Source organism: Ambystoma mexicanum, chromosome 1q (assembly GCF_040938575.1).
Source record: "Ambystoma mexicanum isolate Mex_15411 chromosome 1q, UKY_AmexF1_1, whole genome shotgun sequence".
NCBI classification, from domain to species: Eukaryota; Metazoa; Chordata; class Amphibia; order Caudata; family Ambystomatidae; genus Ambystoma; species Ambystoma mexicanum.
The window spans coordinates 163,367,232-163,393,827 of NC_090922.1; the positions used below are offsets into that span (position 1 = coordinate 163,367,232).

The window sequence follows — 26,596 nt, forward strand, 5'->3', positions numbered from 1 at the left end:
CGCTTTTTTCCACTCCTACGGCTTCTGCGGAAAGGGTGTCCCTTGTTTCCCTGGTTTTACTAAAAAAAAGAAGGCCACAAGAAAAAAGGGGCGAAGACGCGAGGAGTCTACAGAAGAATCAGGTGAGGAGGAGTGGGTCCTGCATAAAGACAATTCTGGTTCCGACGAATTGAGTGATCAGCCTGACATTCATGATAGATTGCAACGCCCAAAATGATCCTACAATGGCTACAGCTGAACAGATACAGGAGTTGCTAACTGCGGTACACAATCTCACACAGGAACTACAAACTGTCAAGGTTGAGAACGCGGCCCTAAAACAACGTATTGACAACCAAGAAAGAGCACGTGCAGAATTACCCCCTATGCCTTTGGCATCGGGTAAATACGATGGCTCTCCACATAAGTTCAAAGAATTCATGGAGGCATGTATTATACATTTTACTTTCAGACCCCAGACATATGCCTCCCATAATGCCCGCATAGGGTTTCTCATCTCCAACCTTACTGGACATGCACTGGCATGGGCCACCCCATTAGTTACCAGTGCTAGCCCACTGCTGCAAGACTATAGTGGGTTTACGGCACAATTTAAAGAAGCCTTTGAGAGACAAGAATCCGCCTTGATAGCCAGCGAGCAGTTGCTTGACATCCGTCAGGGTAACTCGGATTTGCTATCCTACATTTCCTGTTTTAAGAGGGTCGCTGCTGATACCGGGTGGCAAGAGGCGGCCCAATACACCATTTTCCGTTGTGGCCTCAGAGAAGAACTGAAAGACGAATTGGCACATGTGCCCAGACCTGCAACCTTGTCGGAATTGTGGTCTACCGTTCTCCAATTGGATTTCCGCCTTTCCGAGAGACATTCAGAAAAACAAAGAGGTCGAATCACACCTATTTCCTCCGAGCCTTGTCTACCCACTGCCTCCTCCACCCATCAAACCAAGGATGAACCCATGCAGATAGGTACCACCCAGGGGCCCCTTTCGTCTGATGAACGAAGGAGAAGAAAGGACAATAATCTGTGTCTGTATTGTGGTTCTAACCAGCACCTACGTGTCTGTCCAGAAGTACCTCCGCGGCGGTCGGGAAACGCCCCACCTCGGAACTAGTGGGGACAAGTTACCGAGGGGGATTTCCTGGTCCCTACGTCTCAATGTCGATAACATCCATTACATCCACAGAGGACACCCGTCTCATGGTTCTGGCAGTTCAGCTCACCCTTCATCAAAGAACTTATGATGTCCTAGCTTTACTGGACTGCGGTGCAGCAGGATGCTTCATGGACATCATGTGGGCCAATCAATCTGGCATAGAACGACTAGAGAAGGATGAAGACCAGAAGGTGGAAGGAGTTGATGGCAAGCCCTTAAGTTCTGGTCTGATCACCCATGCCACTCCGCCCATGACTATGAAGTTGCTACAACATACAGAGACTATCCAGTTTGACCTAATAAGAGCTGCCCACTTTCCGGTTATACTAGGGGTATCATGGCTACGCAAACACAATCCTACCATAAACTGGAAAACCAATCAGATGTCTTTTTCTTCTGATCTCTGTTTGAGGAAATGTCTCTCGGAGACCAGCTACGCCACTGTCCAAGCCATCTCTGAATCCTATCATCCTATCCAACACCTGATACCTTGGGAATTCATACCATTCCCATCGACCTGGCTCAGTATAGTGAAGTTTTCAAAGACCAAGAAGTCCAGGAATTACCTCCACACAGACCTGAGGACTGCGCCATTGATCTGGTCCCAGAGGTCCTAGTTCCGTTTGGGCGAATGTTCTCCCTTTCTCTTAAGGAAAAAGAAGTCCTCAAGAAATACCTTGACTCCAATCTACAAAACAGTCTCATTCAACCTTCACGTTCTCCTGCTGGGGCATCCTTGTTTTTTGTGCCCAAAAAAGATACTATAGAATTAAGACCCTGCATCGACTACCGAGGTCTGAACAGCATCACCATTAGAGATCGGTACCCGATGCCGTTGATTAAGGATATATTAGAAGCCGTACAAGGGGCCACTGTATTCTCCAAGATCGACCTTCAAAGAGCCTACCATTTGCTACGCATTCGATCCGGGGATGAATGGAAGACTGCCTTTAGGACCCCCTTCGGCCACTTCGAGTATAGGGTGATGCTGTTCGGTCTGGTAAACGCTCCATCGGTTTTCCAGCGATTTATGGACCGTACCTTTTCTGACTTGTTGTATAACTGTACCATCATCTACTTGGACGATATTCTAGTGTTCTCTAAATCCCCGGAATTACATGCACAACATCTCCATCAAGTTGTCCAAAGACTTAAAGATGCCCATCTAAAGGCTAATCCAGACAAGTGTGTTTTCCGGGTGGCAAAGGTTCCTTATCTTGGGTTTATCTTGTCTGCCAAAGGAATTCAGATGGACCCTCGGAAGGTAGAAGCCATCTTGCAGTGGCCATGTCCGACTTCGGTAAAGGAAGTCCAAAGATTGCTCTTCCCGGTCTGCCGCCGCTCAACCGGCATTCCACTCTTACCTTTCCCCTTCCCCAGCTCGGCATTCACGTGATCCTCAGCGGTCTCTGCGATCCTATGCAACCCGGAACATCCTCTCCTTCGGATACCTGGAAAAGCAACTTGTCTGGTTATCCTTGCACCGCAACAAGATCGAAAACACAAAAGGTTTTTTTTTTAGCATACGCTTTTTTCCTCTCCTACGGCTTCTGCGGAAAGGGTGTCCCTTGTTTCCCTGGTTTTACTAGGAGGAACAGGGTGGCTTCTAACCGCAGAAGACCATATCTCTTCTCAAAAAAGAAGGCCACAAGAAAAAAGGGGCGAAGACGCGAGGAGTCTACAGAAGAATCAGGTCAGGAGGAGTGGGTTCTGCATAAAGACAATTCTGGTTCCGACGAATTGAGTGATCAGCCTGACATTCATGATATATGCTGCCTTTGGAAAAAGTAATAGGTGTGCAAGCAACCCTGGGTTTGAGACAAATAACTGGCGGAAAATGCAAAATTAGGAAATATTCTCTACCTTTTAAAAACGTTCTCTCTAATTCATAGGGCAGAACGAACAGGCTTCAGGTAATAAGCCATAGCACAAACGTATGGAGGAAAGGCTAAAAGGGAGTTGAAATCTGACATCATTTAAGCCTGCTTTCCTTTAATACAGCCAGATAACTACCTAACATCAAGGAAGCAACCATAGTTTAGATTAATTCAAAACCTCCCTGACCATGCCTCTTCAGTGTTGCAAAGGTCACCCCAAATAGGACGGGATTGCCCAAATGAGGGTCCAAAGCTTGCTAGGATTAGGGACCCAATCTACACCTCACTGATGACAATGAAAGCGTCAGAAGAACAGAAAAGAGACATGACCTAATGGTGAGGGCTATTGTGATCCCTTTGGTTGAGACCAAGGCTGATTTGCATGTGGCCTTTGCCGGTAGGCAGTGAAAAAGTCGAAAACATTATGTAGAAAGACATAATGTCAAAAAAAAAATGTTGAATTTTGTTTTTCGAATATGTCATTTTTTATTTTACATGCTTTTTTTTGCTTTCGTGCATTTAAAAAAGGGTTTGAAAAAAAGGCGGGTGGAACCCCCCCACCCCCCATTTCGAACAGAATTTTTTTTAAAAAAAGGACATTCGAAAGAAAATTTTTCGGACATTTTTTTCGACATATTGACTTTCGACATTTTGGAATTCAACTTTATCACTATAAACCGCCTTTGCCCTTATGCAAAAGGAAAGATTAAAATAGATGGATTGCAAGATTTCAAGGGCAATATCAGCAGTTTAGATTAATGCAAAACATCCTGGGAAGAGGGGCGCTGAGTACGTGGGTGCTCCCGTTAACACCTCTCCTTCCCCTGGTTCCCCCTGGAAAAAGCAAAAGTCTACACCCCTGCGTGGGACATGACTCTTTAGGGCTTTAAGAATTCACCCTGAGTGAGGCGGGTATACTCAGATGTTGGTCCCAAGCTTGCTGTGTCTCTATACCCATCCTACACCTCATTGATGATGCCAATGAGGCAAGAACATGTCTGGAGTAGCTTTTGGTCTTGTCTTGCATAGAAGGGATGTGACCTAGCAGTTTTGGATTGACATATCTTTTTTGGGTTGTGACCAGCTCTGATTTTCATGGGTTCTTTCCTATTCTTGGCGGGGCCAGATGAAAATAGTGGTCTGGAGTCTTACACTTTGCAATAACAGCGATTTAGATTATTTAGAACCACTTGGGACATAGATATTCAGTGTTGCAGAAGTATATAAGAGCAGCTATAATAGTTTAAGAAGTTGTTATGAACCCTCCCTGTATGGTCAATAGAAAAACTATCCCCATTGCACCCGCCAGCTCCCGTGGGCTCAAGGCCCATGTAATGTGTACCTATAAACCTAAAGAGTAGGGATGCGACAAATCCCGGAGCCTACACCTGCAAATTCGCAATACACTGCATCTGGGTGACCCTGATGCATTCGGCAGCCATGAAGACAGAGGTGCATAAGAAGAGCTACCTGGTGCTGTTGGCTAAGGATCTTCATGCCCCGACTATTCTTACCCTGTAGTATGTCGCTGGATGGACACACTGCTTTCTCATTGAGGGAGGAATGTGCTATATTTGGACCCTGGACTGCTGCCTTCACTTCCGTTCAGTAAATGGTTAGCTGTGGTTAGGATGAACTGCACTTTTTGATTCTTGCCTGGCCTGTACCTAATAAAGAACTGCAGGAAGTGGTGCTGTGTATATGTTAAAATAAAGACCCTGTACGAAATACAGTTTTTAAGTCAACTCAAAGGTTGGCTTGAAGGAAATGACACAGCTCTATGATGCCAGAAGAAGTCTGAAAATGTGTTTCTTTCTTCCCAATCTGTGCCCAGAGTAAATTTACACATGTATTGCCAGTGGGGATTGTGCCAGACCCGCGGCATAGTATAGCCTTGTATTCCATTAAGTATTCACCTGTCTCAGAGGGGCATTTGTCATCATCATAATGGTGGGTGCTTTTTCTGAGGTGGCACATTTTAAGTCTTTGGAACATGTGCCTACTCTGTTCAGTTGGATCCTGAGTTTTTGATGGAATTTTTTGTCACCATGATCTTTTGAGAAAGGTGTTTAGCCCGGAGCACTCCATATATTTCTAAATTTCTGTGTGCATTGTGTAAGGTTTTGTGTGGGGAACGGCCCCACTCCTCTGGTTATAACCCTGCAAAGAATACAAAGAACTAGAGGGTAAACATGACGATGGGCCTCATTCCGAGTATGGAGGTAGCCATGCCGCTAATAGCGGCATGGCTACCCCCATACCGGGTGCCGGGTCCGGGTTCCCTGAATGGGGAAATACCAGGCCATTCCGACCTTGGAGGGCCTGGCATTTCCCCATTCAGGGAACCCAGACCCGGTACATCCCCATTCCCATTGAGCCCCGATAGGGCTCAATGGGAATGGGGAGGATGCTAACAACGGGCTCGTTAATGACGGGCCCGTTGTTGGCAACTGGTCTGCTCGCGGGGCCCGCTAAGGACGCCTGGTTTTTCCAGGCGTCCTTAGCGGGTCCTGCGAGCAGACCTCGTAATGGTGCGGTAGGGGGTTAACGGCGCCGGCAGCTCTACTGGCGCCGTTAACCCCCTACCACACTCCTCGTAATGAGGCCCTATATTTTCATTGTTTGTTAATGCTAATGTTTGGAAGGTGTTTCTTTTCATTGCCAGGTTTACTTATAATACTTCTGTACATTCTGCAACAAAGGCAACTCCTTTTCTTTTTGTTTGTGTGGTATGCACTCTGCGTGGTTCGCTTGCAGCAAAAGATGTTTACTTATCCCTATTTGTGACGAGCACAGACCTGTACTCTTTGGTTTTGAGTTTTCATGCTACTAAGGAAGTGAGGGGTTGAGAAGTGGCGCTACTATATATTGCATGTGTGATACGGTTGGGTTATCCTTGCGGTTCACTACAGCAGATACTTTGCCAATGAAGTTAGGCCCCCAGTTTTTCATACCTTTTAAATCAAACACTTTGTTAACCCTGTTTTGCTTTTGCTTCACGTGCCTACTAACTGGAGGGTTAAACCCATGCCTCATGGGCTCAAAGTAAAATTAAAGAATCAGAATCATTTTAAGTGTAATCATTGAAAATATAATCTTCCAACGTTTGCTTGGCCTGATTTTCTCGGGCTTTATGCACTGTCTCTAGTTTTTGAAAAAGGGATTGTCCTGATAACGATAGGCATGGGAACACAACATGCGCTGCCCATTTCCCCCAAGTTGCAGGGGCGCCGAGTACGCGGGGGCTCCGGAGCCCGGGCACCCCCCGGCAGAATGAAGTCGGGGCTGAGCCCCGCCATCCGCCGGGCCGCAGAGAAGAGACGCAGTATGGATGGCCCTTTGTTCCAGATACAAAGCAAGCCTGTCCCTCAATTTCTAAAAATCGTTTTGGGTTGGGTGTATTTGTACTTCTGTGTCTAAATAGTAGATCTGGCTACATTCAATTGGCAACAGGCATGTCCCGAGTTGCCTGCTGTACATAAGATACCGCTCAGAATGTTGGAAGCTGTGATGGAGCAAGGGATAGAAGGCTCGAGCTTGTAGGATAGCAGAATCAGCAGGGTCTTAAAACCGGCTCACTCATTCTGGAGTGAGGGGCCATGGGGCAAAATGAGCCTGATCCCACATACAGGGGGTTGTTACCCCTTTATCTCTCCTTAATGAAAGAATGAGCTCTCTCAGACACAAGTTATCACCCCTGCACACACAATGACTTAATATGGTATGGATCTATAGATCGTGAAAACTGGAGTCAGAATTCAGAGTGTTTTAATAGAAATATAATTGTCTTCCCAGATGGGAGACTATCTCCATTAATATACATGGGGTCACTGAGATGACCAAGAGTGAAACTGTGCGTTCAGTTGTGAGATTACAAGCAACGGGTATACTATGCTCCAAAGAGTGAGGTGCCCACTCAATATATCACACTGTTTAAAGGTGGTGTGAGACCCATCCTGAATGCTTGCCCAACAAGCCTTGGCCAGAGTTTCACACTGAAGAAGTGAGCATGTGATCCGGGGTCTGCAGCCCACACACACGCATGGGATTCCCATGCACCCACTTGCGAGATTTGCACCAAATTAGTGAGATTGTGCTCCAAGGTAGGAGGCACACGCATAGTCTTTGCTCTGAGGTTGGACACACTCACAGGCTAGGATGGCATGTCGTTCTCCCATCCTAGTTGTGTTTCTCTGCCTTTTGAGGGCTACTACAACCTGGATGATTATAGATGGTTGGAGTAGGGGCAGTGTTGGCCTACTGGAATGCAACTGGATGGTTTAAACCTCCTTCTTACTTAACTTTAGTATATGCAATACATGCTAGCCAATATTTCCCCTGTTCAGCATTCCCCCCCACCCGCCTTGCAGCAAGTTGGCGACAACGTTCAAATGCGGTCATTTAACCACTGGTGATGTCACTTCCTATATTTGGGCACCCCCGGGAATTTCATAAGTCGACTCCCCTGCCCAGTTGAGGTGTTATTCTTTGGGACCGTTTCCTGATAAACTCTGTCCCCTCTTTCACTAAACCATAACCACGAGAAACAGTGACCTTGAAAGACTACTAACAAACAGGTTAAACTAATCACACACGCTTGCCAAAGCGTGTTTCCCTGAACTCTAAATGCACATTGACCAAAATAATGGTTACCAAAATCAGAGTAATAATACAATATATCCAATAAGTATATAAAAGTCCGCAAATGCTACTAATTTGAGCTTTGTTTGTACATCCTCACAGCTGCGAACATTGGTAATGAAGTTTCTCAGTTTAAAACATTTCCACAGTGTAGTTTTGAAATTGATTCTAAACTGTCGCACCCTTTGTGAACTTATCTCGTTTCTTTTGTGATAAAGTGGAATTCCAACTTCCCACTTTCCTAATGTTTCAGTTTCTCTGCATTAGTGAATGATGCTTCCTCGTTTGTAGATTTATTTTCTTACAATCCATTCACCTTCTTCCTCTTCCCAAAATTCCAACATTGGTGCTTGGTATTCATGGAAAGCCACCACTGGACCGTGCCATACAATAACCTTTACAGAGTGTGAGCTGCTAACGGAAAGGCAATTCTAGGTGACTTATTTAAGCACCACCAACAGGGAAGCACCAGGGAAAGTCAGATTGGCAGATATGGTTTCCAGTCTACGTCTTCAAATATTTAAATGGTTCCGCCATCCATTAGTGTGCAAATGACACACATTTCTCATTATTGTGTCATCTGAGGTCAATATCCAACACCTGGAGGACTGCCTCTCAGTGATCGAGGCCTTGATGGTTAAATCATTACAGAGTTGTGTCTTTTCTCCCCTGAGACATCAACTACCTGTGATCCTCCAATTGCTTTCTATTCTTGCCAAAGATTGCAATGACTCTCAGATTGCAAACTCTGCTCATCCCCTAGCATTTCCACTCGACTCTAAATGTGTCTCTCATGCCCATAATGCTAAAGAAACACTCACTTTCCATTATTAGCTGTCTCCTTCAGCGTTTTCACCCATTTCTTCTCCTTCAGAAGCGTTATACAGCCCGTAGTTATATTTTTTTAATATGTAATGTAATATTTGATGATTTGTGTGTTTTAATGATTTAATATGAACTGATATGAATGGATTTGAATCGAATTGTAGTGTAATAAACTTTTTAACAATGTTTTTAGTTTTTCATTTTTGCAAAAGGTTTATATTTAACCAAATGCAAATAAATAAATAAATAAATAAGCACTTGATTCGAAATGTGTCTCTCATGCCCATGATGCTATAGAAAGACTCACTTCTGCCAGACATAGGAGCACCTCCTCAGAGGCCTCCTACTTGAACAAGACTCATGGCTTCATTACGAGTTTGGAGGTAGCCAGGGCATGGCTACCTCCAAACCTGGGTCCGGGTTCCCTGAATGGGGAAATATCGGGCCATTCCGACCTTGGTCTAGTTCCGACCATTCAAGGAACCCGGACCCGGTCCATCTCCATTACCATTTGAGCCCCCAAAGGGCTCAATGGGAATGGGGAGCATGCTAACAACGGGCCCGTTAGTGACGGGTCCATTGTTAGCATGCTGGTCCACTCGTGGGACCCGCTAAGGACATCTGGTAAAACCAGGCGTCCTGAGAGGGTCCCGCGAGCGGAACTCGTAATGAGGCGGTAGGGGGTTAACGGCACCGGCAGCTCTATCGGCGCCGTTAACCCCCTACCGCCAGGGTCGTAATGAGGCCCTCAGACTTTAAAACAAACACACTACCCAACATGGGTGACACAATGCACTATGACACAAAATGCAAATTCACTGATGATGTTTAACTTACAAAGTGCATGTTTGTTGACTAGTGTTGGAGACAGTGTTTAAAAACACATAACTTGGTGTTCATTTTCTGTTTTGATCACTCCTGTCTAAAGTGGCAAACATACCCGTGGTCAATCAAGTGCTCATAATACACTGTGAGCTATCACAATGGCATTAATGTTTTGTGTGCGAACTGGCCCACTGCCAGTAGGTTTATTTATCTAGAACATGTATTAACCTCTAGAAATAAATCCAACAGCTTCATAATAAAGAGCTGCAGAAATATTACAGTGTCGCATGTGTATTTCTAGGCCGCACACCTATGAGACAAAGATGGTCTTGTCCCATTGGATCAATGCAAGGGCATAAATGTTTCTGCATTAATTAATTGCAACGATTGAAATACTAGAGGGTAGGACAACGCCCCTGTTCCATTGTTTGTTCAGCCCATTGTTCTCCCCTCTCCAGGCCTGTCCCTTTTGTTACCATCACTTTTCATTATTAGCTGTCTACTTCTGCGTCTTCACCCATTTCTTCAGCCCATTGTTATAACCCATGTCAATGGAGGCAACCAGGGCTACAGAAATCTTCTCTTCCTCCACTGAAAGCAATCCATCGTTTGGCAGCCCAACTCATTTCTCACATAATTGAAATTCACTCATATTACCCATTTTACAAGAACCCCACTAGTTTCGTCTAGAAGCTTGCATTAGAGTTAAAAGGTGCTATATGGTTATTTAAGCTTTTCATTTGAGCCAACCTGCTTCCTCAGCCCAAACCTTGTCCCCCTATGGACTCTGAGTGTTACATGTAGTAAGTCTCAGGCACTCCACAAAATCCCTCTGATGTATGCAGCCCAGCCACCCAAACAGGCTTTTGCAATAGCCACCTCTCGTATCCGGAGCTCCCTTCTGGTCCTTCTGTATCTAGCCTCTTGTTTTTGAGTTTCAGAAATGAAATTAAAACTAAGCTTTTTAAAAGAATCTTTTGAAATGATGTTTTTACTCTATTGACTATTTTTTCTGATATTTTATGTTCAGGTTTAATAATGTCTTCATTCTTGAATTCGTAGCTTTCCTATCTTTGTTTTTCTGCACTATTTTCTACGTGCAGCTATCTGGATGACTTGGCAATGTTTTGGGGATATTAAATCTTTTTAATGAAATAAATTAATTCAAGGGAGGCGGTTACAAAAATGACACATCTCCTGAGGCAGCATATGTCTATTGGCCCATGTATTCTTATACTGGATGTAGCCATTAGCAATACGAAAGGGGAAATGAGAACACCCTTGTTGAATAAACGCCACCTTGCTGGTCTGATTTTAGACTCATTTCTCAACTCCGGATGAGAGCCAAACTTGTGGAACTGTGGTAGCTCACCAAGTCTGCAAATGAATAAAAAATAAATATCTTGACAAATTAATATCGGAACTTGACAACGGAATAAAACATTGAATTGGTGTCTGCACTGGATGAACTCAGCATGGCAGCTGATGACGACCTTGCTTTTGTTGGACTTATCGGTTGCGTTTCACACCGTTGATCTCTCAATTTTTTAGCAATAGTCTTGCAGAGGGTCAGGTTTGACCTTCATGCTTGGAAGTACACAGATGGTGTGACTGGTTCTCTTTTCCCCTTAATCTGGCTGCCTTTGTGCCCCCCCCCCACACCTCCTGCATCTGTACTATCACATATCTGTTCCAATAGCCATGTTTGCCCTCTCTAGAAACTAGTTTGGTGTCAGAGCTTCCAATTTTACACCTAAGGAAACAGTGCAAAGACTCATCACTGACTGCATTAGGATCTGGGATTCACTGGAGCTGATCGATGTCATGGGTGGGTGGGAGCCATTAGGGATTGGATGGGCACTTGCAAATAATCCATACAGTGTTTCCATTCTTGACCCATGGTAAGAGGGTCTTCATGGGTAAATGCAACTTTTGAGTCCTGTATAGCAATGCTTGATCTGGGCAGTGAGCTACTCAGCTCTTCAAGCACAATTGACGAAGCAGCTCAACTACTTGTTCAGGCACATAGAAGTTGTCTATCAGTGCAAAAATGCCTTCAGTGGCAGGTGTCTTCAACACACTGCTACCACCCTCTGGGGCATATATGATAATTTGATAATGCTGATTGTATACAAGTGTGTGTGCTGTCTGAAACAGAAAATAACCAAAGTCTGTGTGAGGTAGATCCCAATGGTTGTAATCGACCAGCCTTGCAAATGGTTGCTGAATCTGATCCATCTATATCCAATAGAGATACAGTACAAAACAATCCCAGCAAATGTATTGATAGCATAGTTACCCATGACCCTGATGGTCTGATCAAGGAGAAAGAGACCTTACCTACCAAAGTATTGTCAAACAATACATTCTTTTCATCTAAACCTATTATGATGAATCTAATTAAAACATCGGCGGTAGTTACTGACCCGCTGCCTACTGCCTCCAGAAAACTATTTACGAAAGGCAGAGGTGCCAGTTCCCAGATTGCAGGCCGTAAATTCATCAAAGCCCTCTCTAGACGTGAAAAAACTGCAAAACTTGCAAAAGTCAATTTGGTAAAATCAGGCCCCAAAGAAGCTATTCAAACCTTCATGCCTTACGGGCCCCTGGACGATTTGGTCACTATTTCAGCTGGTATGGGTGCCCAAGACTCGGCACGGTGCATTAATTCTCCAAAAACATTAAATAATACTGACTCCAGTGATAATAACTCCGATGGTGTAGGATCATGTAATGTGGGACAAGTTGACACACAGACCAGGCCACCCACGGGTGGGAGTGATGGGCTTCTGAGTCAAGTGAATCTAGCGGCACTCAGAGAGGAAATAAGAACATCCATCAAATCATACATGTCAGACATACCCGGGGTTTCTACCGAACCTTTGAACAGTGTAAGTTCCATGTTAACCAAGGGTCTTAATGTGGAGAAGGTATCTGCTTTAGTGGAAAATCCAAAAACAGTAATAATTAGTCAAATCCACCCTCAAAATGGTGTGAATACAAAATTAGGCCCTTTTCTCCCATTGCAAGTCGACTCTTCTGGCCGAACCGAGCGTTCAGCCCTGCCCCGTCAATCAGTAGATGTCTCGGGTGTTTCCTTGCCCCAACAACATGGCATCTCGCAAATACATGAACAGATGTCGTGGCCTGAAGCTGCCATTCAGACCCAGGACATTCGAGATATCATAAAATCTTCGATTGCAGCTTATATCGGCGAAGCCAGCCAAAGTTGCCAAGGGGCTGAAGGTACGCAATTATTGCGTTATCCTGATGTGAGCCAGTTATTAAAGGGTCCGGCACAGTTGGGCAATCGAGTAGCGCAAGGAAATGATATGCCATCAAGCCTTTGTTTCCAGACAAATGCTCAAGCCCACAATATGAATTTCAAGGATGGTAATAAATTACAAGTCAAGTCCAAGTCTAATTGCCTAGTGATTAGATGTCGCGAAGACCCTTATCCCAAATATGTACTAAATCGGGCTAGCATTTTGAACATATGCAGTGAAATCCCGTCCCTGTCTGATATATCATCAACAGATATAACCTTGGTTGAATTTATTAATACAAATGACCCTTCTGAAGCAAGAATCCATCTTCAATCGACAATTGTAATTAATATATTGTGGCAATCTAAAACAGTCCTACATGAATTGGGTTTTAGTTTGTTTCAAGACCCTTATATAACAAATAATGTGATGGACAAAGCTCAAATCAGGACATACCAGTCTATCAAGAATAGAGAATCGAATCAGATTGTAAACTCTGCTCCACGAATGGTGGCATCCCAGGACTTCTTTGCTAGATCATAATATAATGCAGGTACAGGTAGCCTACTATCGTGGAATACGAGAGGCCATAAGCATTCATTTGACCTTGCAAGTAGAGATTTGGCAACTTATGATCTGGTAGCTTTACAGGAAACCTGGCTTGTTGACTGCCCCATCTGGACGTCCTATGATGTAATTATAACTCCGGCCATACAACATCATAGAGGTCGACCCAGTGGTGGTCTATTGCTTGCAGTCAAGAAAGCCACAGGCTTTGCAAGTGAAAAATTAGTCTCTCCATCCTCATATTTCCAAATTGTTAGACTCCAGAGAGGTGGTGAGCTCTTGGTTATTGTCAACATTTATTGGAGCAGAGGTGATATGACCGCAGAATCTTTTTTTGGGTCACTAAATTCGATTCTCGATCGCCTGACTTTTGAAGGTAACATTTGTCAAACCATCATAGTAGGGGATTTAAATCTCCATTTGTTATCACAAACTTATACTGAACATACTGATGATGAATTAACCTGGACAAATATGATGCACGAGAGAGGATTTGTGATGCTGAATGGTGCCATCGTAGGGGATATCCCTGCTGAGTATACATGGAGTAGAGGGTCACAACGGGCAATACTTGACTAAGTTTTTGTCCACAAGACATTTTTAAACTATGTACAATCTATCCAAGTGGTTGCAACCGACCATAGTGATCATAATAAGCTAACTATGCGATATTCAAGGTCATCATCTGTAATATCGCCTATGGTTGAGACTTATCCCTATCCAAATTTTGTAAATAACAGCGGTACGCGAGTGAGATGGAATAGAAATCGACTAAAACAGTTTCATGCGGCCCTGCTTGTGTCTTCTGGGTCAATGGACTGCTATGTTACAGTAATGCATTTGTTTAAGCAGGTAAAACTGCCAGACCTGAGTGTTCGTCATAAACATTGTCATCCCTTTGACCCAATAGTACAGTCTAAGAAAGCTGAATTGCGAAGAGATCTACGTAATTTAAAATTTGTCCCTATAACCTATCGGTTGCTTTTTAAAACAAAATTAAAAGCATCCTATAGAACATGGCTAAAGGGTCAGAGAGCTGTGCGCTATCAGCAAAATGGGGAAACCATGATGTCCCAGATTATTAGGAAATCCACTAGTGGTATATGGGCTTGCCTAAATGAGGCCACGCATAGAACACAGGACGCTGTTCAAATAAATGCTATTCCAAATGCAATTTGGAAAACTTACTGTGAAAAGCTTTATGCATCGTCCTTTTCGAACTTGATTCCAAAGATATACTCCCTAGGCTGGTCCCATTTTTTTACCATCACCATCAATGATATACTGATATGTATTAAAAACTTGAGTCACTCGAGGGCAATAGGCCCGGATGGTCTCCATAATAGCACACTTAAAGATCACCCACAAGAATGGGCAATGATCCCCCATCAGATCTTTAGCAAAGTCATCTCGACAGGGGTCATTCCTAAATCTTGGCAGAAGTCCATCATTCTGCCCATATTTAAGAAAGGGGAGCGTGATGACCCAGCTGCCTACCGCCCCATAGCACTCTTGGATTGTCCTGGGAAAATTTTCGCCCGACTAATCCTGAATAGATTTAACATTTGGTTGGAAGAAAATAACTATCGAGACATCTTCCAAACAGGATTCTTGCCTGGAAATGGGACGACTATAAATGTTATTACCCTTACAAGTATTATTCAGAAGGCTTCCCATCAACACCAGCCACTCTATACAGCTTTTATAGATTTTAAAATGGCGTTTGACGCTGTTCCTCGTGAACTCCTTTTCAAAAAACTTATGGATAAAAAATGTCCCTGGTCAATTGTCAAGTGGATAATTGACTTACATACAGATACCTCGATACAAATCAAACTTTCTAGTGAGGGACTACTGTCTGACCCAATTAAGACTGCATGTGGGTTGAAACAAGGTTGTTTGCTAGCTTCTGCTTTATTTACTTTTTTTATCTCAGACATTGGTGTAGACCTTAGTAAAACTGTGGCAGATCCACCCAAAATTAATGGGGTTAATGTTACATACCTACTCTATGCTGATGACATGGTGTTATTCTCAAAGACTCCCAAAGGATTACGGGCACTTTTGTGTGCGTTGGATACCTATACTAAAAAGAACTGTATTGCCTTTAATTTAAATAAAACAAAGGTTATGCAGTTTGGCACAAGCATGCAAAGGAAAGCCACCTACAGATGGCCTTTACAAAATGTCAACCTGTCTTCAGTTTCCTCTTACATCTATTTGGGGGTCTTTATAAGTAACTCACCAGATAGGAATGCGAATCATCAACATCTAAAACAGCGTCTAACGACGGCTATATCACAAAGCAGACTAATAAGGAGTAAATATTGCAAGTTTTCAATAGTTGTGATGTTCGTGAGGACGAATCATTCCTCTTCTACCTATTCCAAGATGGCCGCACTGGATTATGACCGCAGCAGCCCTAGCAACGGTCTTGTTGTTTCCCCGCATTCCTCTTCTACCTATTCCAAGATGGCCGCACCGGGTTGTGACCGCGGCAGCCCTGGCAACGATCTAGTTGTTCCCCTGCCTCGAGCCACGCAGGATGTGGAAGTCGATCTTTCTTCGGCATATCAGCAAGGAAGTCCTGGATACCAGCGCGTTGCTACTCTCTTAGGAGTATACGGACGCTCAGTGAGTATAGCTAGTTCAGCCTTTAAATCTCAATGCCTCCCTTTGTCTCTCTCTCCGTACCTTGTTTCCTTCTCATTCTGGCATCTGCTTGTTCTTAGTATTCGGAACACGATCGGCGGATCGAAGGTATCGCACTGGTAACCACTAAGCCACGTCCCCACAGTACGCGGCAAATCCCGACAATATCCCGTGTTCCCCTCGAAGGTAGAAGTCTTTCTCGTACTTTCCAATCTTTACCTTCCATCCTTCTTGATCCTTAAATACTTGGTGTCCTTGCTTCCCAGAACTTCCCATTTCATACAAAAGAGTACTTCCTGAACGAGCTCGGTCCCCCGGGCTCCTCATCTACTAACTCCCCGGCTAGATGTGTGAATGGTAATTTCTATTCTTTCAATCTCACCCCCATTCATTATTGTGTTGTTTTCTCTTGAACCTCATGTATTTACCCTTATACCTCTCCAGCATCTAACCATCATACAACGCTGCCATCAGATCGAGGTCCTTCAGTTTCCTCCTGTCCGCCTCGCCTATATCAACGCTCCCCAGCAGCTCTTCATAGGGTTTTCTTCCCCCTGAGGGTTTCCCTGGTTTTTCCTCGGTCGCCAAGTGTTCACCTAGGCTCCGAAGGGTTTGCCAGGGGGATTCCTAAGTTCTACTGGGATATAACTTTCCACCCTTTCTTCTTGAAGCCTGGTACACCACGGGAATTACGAATTGGTCGTTCATCTAATTCCAGGTAGGAGATTCTACGCTTTCTGTGTTGCAATGCATGAAGACTTGTTAATCGCCGGACTCGGCATCTAGTGAAGCTTACAGATATTACAATAGTACCATTATTGGTTTATTATAGACAAAAATTTATTCCGGTAATTCTTTATGGTTCAGAGGCTGTCTTGGGAAAATCATATCAATACTGGGCCATTATGGAAGGATGCTATTGGAAGCGTGCTCTCAACCTCCCATTGTCAGAACCCATTTGCATCCTGCGACACGAGCTAGGACTCCTGTCTTTATATGCCATCTATAAGTGGAGGCTATGCTCGTTGTATCGCAAATGCATATTAAGTGTTAATCATCCTGGGTTGTTAGGAATGATTGCTATTTACCTTTTAAGATCTGATGATCCATTTGCAGTGTCTTGGAGAAATCACGCAGAAAAAATCATTATTAATATTGGATTTTCAATGGCACTATTGCTAGGCAAAAAAACAGATATGGGAGGATGACTGGATAAAAACAAGATCTGCATGCCTCCTATACAAAAAGTTTAAGAAAAATCCATTTGCCTTAAAACGCTATGGGGACACAGAAAGTTACTTAATGATGTTCCCACATTCCCGACAGCGGGATGATTATTTAAGATTTCGATTAAATATCTGGCCCATAAAAGAAATTCTGTGCTATCGCAGAATTACCGGAAAAGACGATGCTTTGTGTCGATTTTGTCAATTAGCCATTGAAACAATGCAACACTTATGTGTCGAATGCCAAAGTTTGCAAGCAAAAAGAATTGTGCATTTTGAACATTTATTTACTGGGTACATGACCATGTCTCAAACACGTTGCTGTTCTCTCCTATTTAATAGTCAATTGAAAGTTGTTAGATATGCAATATTGAGTTTTTTGTATAGTCTGGGACTTAAAGGCAAAGTTAGTGTGCAAAGTCGCACTTAAGGAGTTCACTAATGAAGTTTTAGATACAGGATTTATCTTATTACTTGTTTTTCGAATGATATTATTTTGTTTAAAGTGATTAGGTATAAATATGTATTTAATTAGTTTGTTGTCATTGACTATGTAAATCTGTATATGGACGTAATTCTTGTTAATATCAATTTCACTTTTCATAATATGTTCTCTTTTAATTTTAAATACGTTATGTAAATTTTGTATGTTGAAAAATCAAGATTTACTTGATTAAAACAACTTTTAAATAAAAAAAAATATATATATATATGATAATTTTGAGTAGTGATGCACCACCGGAAAAGAGACAGCTATTGTCTTAGAACAGAGATAGGGGTGGGTCTGGCTATCTGGAGGTGCACAGCCATAGGACCATGCAATGGATTACTAAACATGTGTGTATGGTTGCTCTTCTTGTATGCCATTTAGTTGCGAGAAGGTGCAAGATACATGCTTTGCTGTTGTTATTTACTTATTGGTTTTATTTTATTTTAACTATTGAACATAGCCAGTTACGCAGTCATTGCATTTTAAGTTAGCTACGCGACACGCCACCTATGGAAAACTCAGAGATATCACTTCACACTGGATTGCCATTGTCCATCTATCCTCTGTGCTTATGTAATTTATGGAAGCAGGTCTATTGATCAATTTATTTTTGCTGGAATTAGTTTGGCTCGCATTTCCCTCCAAAAGGTAGATGGTGAGTTGGGGTTAGACAATATTGGTGAGGGTCGGGGCATGTAGAGGCATTAGTGGGAAGATGCGGGGGTTCACACCCCCCCCCCCGTTTTCTATCACAACAAATTCGAACTAAATTATTTAAAAATAAAAGATTCGAGACAAAAAAAAATCAATCATACCCACTGCACTGTTGTCAATTGGCAGGCCATATTTCGCTAATATAATATAATCGCGACAGAAATGGCGACCACAGTGATGTACATACTGATGCACTGATGTTAACCACGGTTCATATTTAATGTAGACTGCAAATTGATGACTCTTACTGTAAAAGTTATATCAAATATAAAAAATGTAGTCAGTCACCCCAAACACTGGAAGTTCCACTAGTTATTAGTGAGGCTTGTTGTTGAGTTCAGGGTTTGGCCACAAATGACTCTGACACTCCAGTGAACTGTTAACTTATTTACTTAAGTTTAGGTACACCAAATACAGTTCTTAGAGTCAGGTAAGTAAAAGGGGACATAGGACACCCACCGGCATCCTCTCTCAGGGCTTACATCCTTGCAACTAACAAACCTGGAACTCACTCATAGATAAACATTCTAAGCCCTGCATTCCATCTCAAGATTCTAGTCACTTGCACCAGATGAATGCAAAGTTAATCACAACACATCTTTCCCCTATAGGGACAACAACAAGAACAGTAAAGTATCGGTGGCAAGATCAATATTTCATCAAAAGATTTGTCCAGTAAAGTCCCACCTGAAAAACAAAAGATTATTCAAAGCATTTCATATATAACCACAACCAACTCCAAAAGGTTTAGACCCTGTCACCACTTCAAAATCTATTAACATTAACATGAATGTCCATCTGTGGATTAAAATTAAAAGTCCACCTGTGGAGAGAACATATTAATATGCCTACATAGAACAGCTAATGATGAACACTGTTATCAACTTAATAACTCTAATGAAGATTTAATAAACACTCAAAACCTTAATATCTTATTTCACTCACACATCACCGCATACATGTCTACCAACATATGCCAAAACAATGGCACCAAAGTCTAGGAACAACATTTCCCTTTTTATACAGACAGTGTAATGGACAGTAGTCCGCTCAATGGTTCACCACAACCATTGCACCTTTTCACACATGCAACACATGTAATGGACAGTAGTCCGCTCAACGGTTCACCTCAACCATTGCACCTTTTTACACATGCAACACATGTAATGGACAGTAGTCCGCTCAACGGTTCACCTCAACCATTGCACCTTTTTAGACATGCAACACATGTAATGGACAGTAGTCCGCTCAACGGTTCACCTCAACCATTGCACCTTTTTACACATGCAACACATGTAATGGACAGTAGTCCGCTCAACGGTTCACCTCAACCATTGCACCTTTTTACACATGCAACACATATAATGGACAGTAGTCCGCTCAACGGTTCACCTCAACCATTGCACCTTTTTACACATGCAACACATGTAATGGACAGTAGTCCGCCTGTGGAGAGAAATATGTTAAACTACATAACTCAATTAAAGAGAGAGACATGTACCTACAACATCACTCTAATAAACTAATATATATCAGCTCTAGTATCTCAACTCTAATCGCCAGCACCTCTGCATTCTCTCCTACTTCACCATTGCATAGAGAGTAACGGAGGAACACAGAGCTCCCATCCCCATCAAACTTCATAACTGAGTCAGGCCTCCCGCTGCAGCACTCATGCCGAACTCCAGGACTCCACTCAAGCCAACCGCAGCAACCTTCGGTTCCAGTCAAAGGTAAGCGCTGACATCGGATAACTTTGTCAGTGATCTCAGCTGCCTTCACTATGACCAATAGCTTGTAGCCTTGGCGCAACAGATGTTTGCACAGTCCATGGGCCCCAGGCCCCTCCCAGATCCATTAACAACTTCCAACTCTTCTGAATGTTTGTACAGTCTCAATTCTCTTAAATGCTTTATGAGAGACTGCCACCTTGAACGTCACCATGCCAATGAATGAATGAACCTTGCTGCTCCAATGAACTTCACAGCTCCTTCTAATAACCATAAGTCTCACAGAGCCCACTGCACTTTACAGCAGACCGTTGTACCTTTCAACACTAGAACTTCTTGTCCCCACTGCCCTTTGCAGCACACCCTTGTCACTGAAGTGCCTCTTCACTCCCTATGCAGTGCCTCTTCACTGCCCCGTGCAGCACTTCACTGCCCTCGCAGCGCCTCACCTCTTCACTGCACCATGCAGCACTTCACAGCCTCTGCAGCGACCACTCACTGCCTCTTGCAGCGCCTCTTGACTGCCTCTTGCAGCACCTCTTAACTGCATCTTGTAGTGCCTCACTGCCCTTGCAGAATCTCTTCACTGCCTCATGTAGCACCTCTTCACTGCCTCACGCAGCACCTCTTCACTGCCTAACGCAGCACCTCACTGCCCCTGCAGTGCGTCTTCACTGCCTGTTGCAGCACCTCACTGCCCCTGCAGTGCGTCTTCACTGCCTGTTGCAGCACCTCACTGCCTTTGCAGCACTTCTTCATGCAGCGCCTCACTGCCTCTGTAGCATCTCACTGCCCCTAGCAGCGCTTCACTGTCTCTGCAGTGCCTCTTCACTGCCTGTTGCAGCGCCTAACTGCCCTCGCAGCACCTCTTCATGCAGCGCCTCACTGCCTCTGCAACATCTCATTGCCCATTGTAGCGCCTCACTGCCCTGGCAGAACCTCTCCACTGCCTCATACAGCACCTTTCCATCCATAGCTGCTCTGTTATTCCAGTGCCTTCGTAGCGCCTCTGTCTTGGCCTTTCTTGCCCCCTCTGCCTCTGTAGCACCTCTGTCTGGACCTCAATTGCCCTCACTGCACTTGCAGTGCCTCACAGCCATCCAGCGCTCTTACCTGACAGAGGATCACTTCTCAGAGGGGGGGGCGGTGGGTGTCTCCCTTTGGTGCTGTCCCCCCAGCACAGCCAGATCCCATCCTCGTCGCCAGTGTTGAGTTCAGGGTTTGGCCACAAATGACTCTGACACTCCAGTGAACTGTTAACTTATTTACTTAAGTTTAGGTACACCAAATACAGTTCTTAGAGTCAGGTAAGTAAAAGGGGACATAGGACACCCACCGGCATCCTCTCTCAGGGCTTACATCCTTGCAACTAACAAACCTGGAACTCACTCATAGATAAACATTCTAAGCCCTGCATTCCATCTCAAGATTCTAGTCACTTGCACCAGATGAATGCAAAGTTAATCACAACACTTGTCATCATATAAATTTGCCTCCAGAACACGTCCCCATTTTCATCTGGAAAAAATCAGTAAGACATGATCCTTTCCCTCGCTCGGAGTCAACATTTCCTTATGAGAGTTCCACCATTTAAGCAGAAAGGATAGCGTGAACATGCCTTCTCTGTGTGTGGCACCGCTTTCTGGAATACCCTTCCCTTGGTAATCTGTTCCTGCCAGAACCACGTGGGTTTCAGGAGAGCCTTTGGGCACGTGACTGTTCCCCAAAGTTACTTCCCTCTAGCTATCTGCATGGGCAGACAACACTCCAGGGAAGCGTATTCCTCGTGTTAGTGGGTTGTACCAGCACCTCAAAACAACCTAACATGTGGACTCTAGACTACTTAAGTGCGTGATTTGTGAAAGAAACAGAAAGTGGATTGGACAACATATTAAGATATAACGTTCTCGTTGTGTATGCTGTCCATTGAAAGCCTTTCGCACCTATTCGGTTTTTCTTAAGGCTGCATCTTCCTACTGTGATGTCATGGCAGAGGATTATGGAATTCGTAATGAACTGCTTTGATATCAGGGCAATCATTGTTTATCAGCTGTCACTCTTGGAATGTATCCAAAGAGTTGATAGCTACCCATATATATTATTCTACATACGAATGAGGATGTTTTTTATTGTTCCCAATGACACTTTTTAGAGTCTAGCGGCCTAATGCCGAGGCGGTGTTAACGGAAAAAAACAGACAGTAGATAAATTAGAACCTATTTTTTTTTAGTTCCACCTTATTATGGGTCTGTAAACCAATAACTGTGGCCTCGGAATGGGGAATAACGCTAAACTCTTAATTAGATCGAGATGTTAGTGTTACCTTTGGTGGAAACAGTACTTCCGTTTGGCAGTATTAGCATTTCTACAACGACCAAAGTCATAATGAGGCCTAAAGTATCTTATTCTTGGACCTGAGAAGTTTATTTTCTTTCTTCCAATCCAACCACCAGGATGGTCCCTGATTCGCTAGATGGCTTTCACCCTTGCTTTTTCCTTTTTTAAGAAAAGGGGACGTCACTACGTTAGTAAGCTTAAGAAACCACTTATTTTGCTAGGTAGGTCGTATTCCCCCTCAGCTGGGATATCCCTGTGACCTTCTGGGACAGTATGCCTGTGGTTAATGATTCAGTGTGCGCAGTGTTGACTTATCCATGAATAACCTGCTGCCATTCTGCACACGCTCTCAGCACCGAGTCTGATTACCCCGGGATAACTGAGCCTTTATCAGCTAATGTCTCCCTAGAAACGTCAATGACATTCCTTTGAATTCTTGGGCCATGACTTTTCAATGTGACCTATTTTCTGTGTTTTTGCTAAAAACGCTCCTGCCATTAGCTCTGAACAGGCAATGTCCACTTTTTAAACCTATGTGAGTAAACGAATAAAGAACACTATCACTGAAAGGATCTCCTGGCGCTGTCTGCTTCTAAGCGCTGCTGCGTTTTTTGTTTTTTATTTTAGTTAAGGAAACTGAGATACGTGCCTCATTATCGGGTTTGGGGGTATTTCTGCCACACTGGTCTTAGTAGCTTGGTCTTACTAAGCAGGTGCTTCCGGTAAAACCTTTCACACTGATCACTGGGTGTAGCACATTTTTAAAAGATCCATGTGTGGAATCTTATCAGTTTTTAGGGATTTGGAAATCACAAGAGGAGTTAGGAGACCGATGGTGTCCCTTAAGAAGCACTTTTCAATCCCCAAAATGCTTGGACTTACTTTTCTATCACCACATTAAACAATTTTAGTCTTTCTACTGTGCATTGAAGTATACTTAAAGATGACGTGTCTTTTGAAAATAATGCTTTAACAAGCAGCAGCAATTCTCGCAGCACTGGGGAAAAGTTCGTAGTTTCACATATATTTCTGTTATTACCCATTTGGTTTTGGGGTAAATCCACCCAATTACAGCTAGTAGGGTGGCAAGTGTTAGTCCCCATTTTGACGTTATGGAGGACCTCGATGAGGTTTTGGAGGAAATACCACCAGCGGTAATTCCGGCATCAAAATGTCTATTTATAGGTAGTAATGCAGTGGAAAAACTTCCAGCCAATTGCTGGAGGTGTTCCCTCCACATTAACTTCAAACTCGAAATATAATGTTGTGGTAAAGCGGCGGTAAATCCATTCCTGACACTTTTTTCCTCCACAGCCAAACTCGTAAGGAGGGTATGTGATTGAAGAGCGGTAATGCATGGGTATGTAAATGGTGCACTTTGGTTGCTTGGATCCCAATTTAGATAAAGGCAATATTTATTCTTTCATGGGCCCTTCTAACGCTTTTCCCACAGTTGGGCCTGGTGACAAAGTATTTGTACAATGGTGTTCTGCTTCCACTACTGACAATCGAAATACTTAGACCACAAGTCCTTCAATACACGAAGTCCAGAAAACTACTGCCTCTTGTTTTTAAACATATAGTAGCCGCGATCAAGGGACAAGACACCTATGCCCGAACTCAACTGGTACGTACTGCCTGCCGTAGGAAAGATACAAGACTGCCCATAGCTAAATTCCAAACACACACACCAAACAGAGCACTGACATTTGCTATCAAAAGTCTATTAGTTCCACTCAGCTTCTGCCCCACAAGAAAAGGCAGGTGTGCCTTCAGAGGACAGGCCAACATCTGGAACTCTCTTTCATCACACACCTGTAGTTTAGATGATCACTTGGCCTTCAGAAAAGCTCTAAAAGCCTGGCTGTTGCCATCCACTAATGTCTTAGACCTCTCCACAAGGCTAACATTCCTTAGTGTTAGCGATGCGAAAACAACAAATAAATAATCACATCTCCTCCCATCCCACCACCACAGATTCCTACGGATTGCTTTGAGTTTTCAACATTTCTTCCGAATTAGAGGCTAGAGCAGCAGAGCAAGCTTAGCGTAACCAAAGCAACTACAGTTCAAAAGAAATGCCACCTACAATGTTAATGTGCCTGTACCAGAAAGCAATGGTTAATATTCATGCCATAGGTTCTGCAGCTGGGGCACTCGTTGAACCCCACCTATGGCAGACTATGCACCTCGGCTATCGCCCTCTCAGATGCAGCGGTTTGTCTGATGTCTCCTGTTTTCTCGGCACTTCAAGATGGGTCCTTCAGTGTCTAGATTGGGACAGCTGGTAACGTTTTGTGCCTGGACTTTGCTGGCGGCGCGTTCTTTTTCTTCTGGAATGAGACGTCAGTTGCGGGTTGGTGCATGGACATCTAGTGGGGGTATGTGTTTGGGCTGGGCCATCTAGATAATGTTCTTGTCTGAGCTGGGAAATCAAGTCTTCATCTAGGCCAGGGCATCTAGCAGAAATTGATACATGTTGTAGTCTTTTCCTGAACAAGAATCTGCGGTGCAGGATTTTGTGTGGATTAGGGCATATGCTGCATGTTTTGCCCAGCGTTTGCCACCCCGTGCAGGTTTTACCTACCGCAAGAACAATTGGATATGGTTTTGCCTGGGCTGCGGCAATGGTTGCCTGTTTTTGCTTCAGCTGTAAAAACAGGTTCAGACTTTTGCTTAGTGTGGGATATCTGATCAGATTTTTGCCTGGGCTGGCAGCGGATTTTTTTCGGCCAAGTCACGGTATGTTTTAACCAAAGCAGGGGAAACTGGTGAGGATCTTTGCCTGAGCTGGGGAACTTGGTGCATTTTGTTATGAACTGGGGGCATCAGAAGCACGGTTTTGCTCGAGCTGAGGCTCTGAGTGACCACATGCATCCGGGCTTTGGCAGGTGGATGCGTTTTCTCGATGCAGGCTGCCTGACATGAGTGTTTCTGGCGTCTGGTGCAGGCGTTTTTGCTGATCTGGGACATCCCGCGCGGGTTTTTAATGAGTTGGGTTTTCTTGCAGAAGATTTCCCCTGGGATGGAAGTGGACAACATGCGGATAGGTTTTTCCTGAGATGTCACATCTGGGGCTGTCTTTTGCTGGGCGTTGTGACAACTATCGCACGTGCTCGCCTTTTTTGGAAGGGCATGGGGCATGTTGTGCCAGCACAGGGTGTCCAGGGGCAGCAGAGGGTATGTATGACACGCTTCCCTGTGCCCAGAAAATGACCAGATGGTGGTGAGCCAGACCTAAGAAGGCTGACGTACACTTACCGGGCTATTTCTGTGCACGCAGCTCACTCCTTCTGTCCACTTTTCACCGCCGGTTTACAATCAACTGAAAGCCCTAGACGCGCTCTGTCCAGCCAACGCACTTCCAAAACACACATGCTTTTATAAAGTTAATCAGCTTTGCTCCTGCTATTATTGCGACAAAACACACACGCCTTTAAAAAGCCGAACAGCCTTGCTACTGCTAGCATTGCGTACACTTGTGGGGAAGTTGCCCGTCCCGGTTGTCAGCGCAGCAGCGGCTACACACATACCTGGTTACAGCCTGAGACTCCTTCTGTGGCGCTCAAGGGGAGCAGGTTGTCTGTCGTCCGTGTGGTGTCGCCTAGGGTTCACCTCCAGAGCGCGCGCGCGCGCACGCGGCGGCAGGGGGCGCTCTAGGTCCCGGCTACGTCCAGCATGTTGGCCTGGGAGCGGGAGACACTCGCACAAGAGTGTTTGGCGGCTTTGCCTGTGCAATGTTTGAAATTACGCACTGAGAGGAAGTGCGCGGGAAGAGGTGTTATCTGTGTCCGCTGCCTGCTTGGAGCCCGGCCCATTTGGGTCACCCCGGGCTGCTCAGGATCACGGCGTCACTGCACTGTGCGCAAGTGCTAATCTCACTTTACAGGATTACAGGGCTGCGATGGGCCGAGCTGAGAGGCAAGCGGACAGTAGATACACGGGTGCGAGAGGTGGAGGGGTGGGGGAACGCGCAGGGGTTGGATGCGGGGCCAGGAGGTTGGATGCGGGGCCAGGAGGGAGCCTTTTTAGAAACCCACGTTGAACTCTCTCAGGTAAACATGGCTGCGCAGGCTGTCCAGATCTGTCAGAAGTACAGTGTGAGATGACGAGAAGTGCTGACTCCCCTGGCGGCCCTGTGCAATTTGAGATGGTGTGGCAACAAGGTCGGGTCATGGAATTGAGGGCTGGTGGCATGGCTTAATTGTGCCACACACATGATTTTAAAGGCTTACATCGAATGCTATTTAAAACATGTATTGCGTCTGATATGAGCATGGACACAGTCGCAG

General features: G+C 44.4%; 1 long non-coding RNA gene across 1 annotated transcript in view; it reads right to left on the reverse strand.

Annotated features, from left to right (window-relative positions):
- Window positions 1-26,141, reverse strand: part of LOC138526107 (uncharacterized) — a 406,617-nt gene extending 380,476 nt beyond the window's left edge. The window contains exon 1 of the long non-coding RNA XR_011283488.1: window positions 25,838-26,141. This is a non-coding gene — a long non-coding RNA (uncharacterized lncRNA). The remainder of the gene's footprint in view (window positions 1-25,837) is intronic.
- Between the last annotated feature and the right edge of the window lie 455 nt (window positions 26,142-26,596).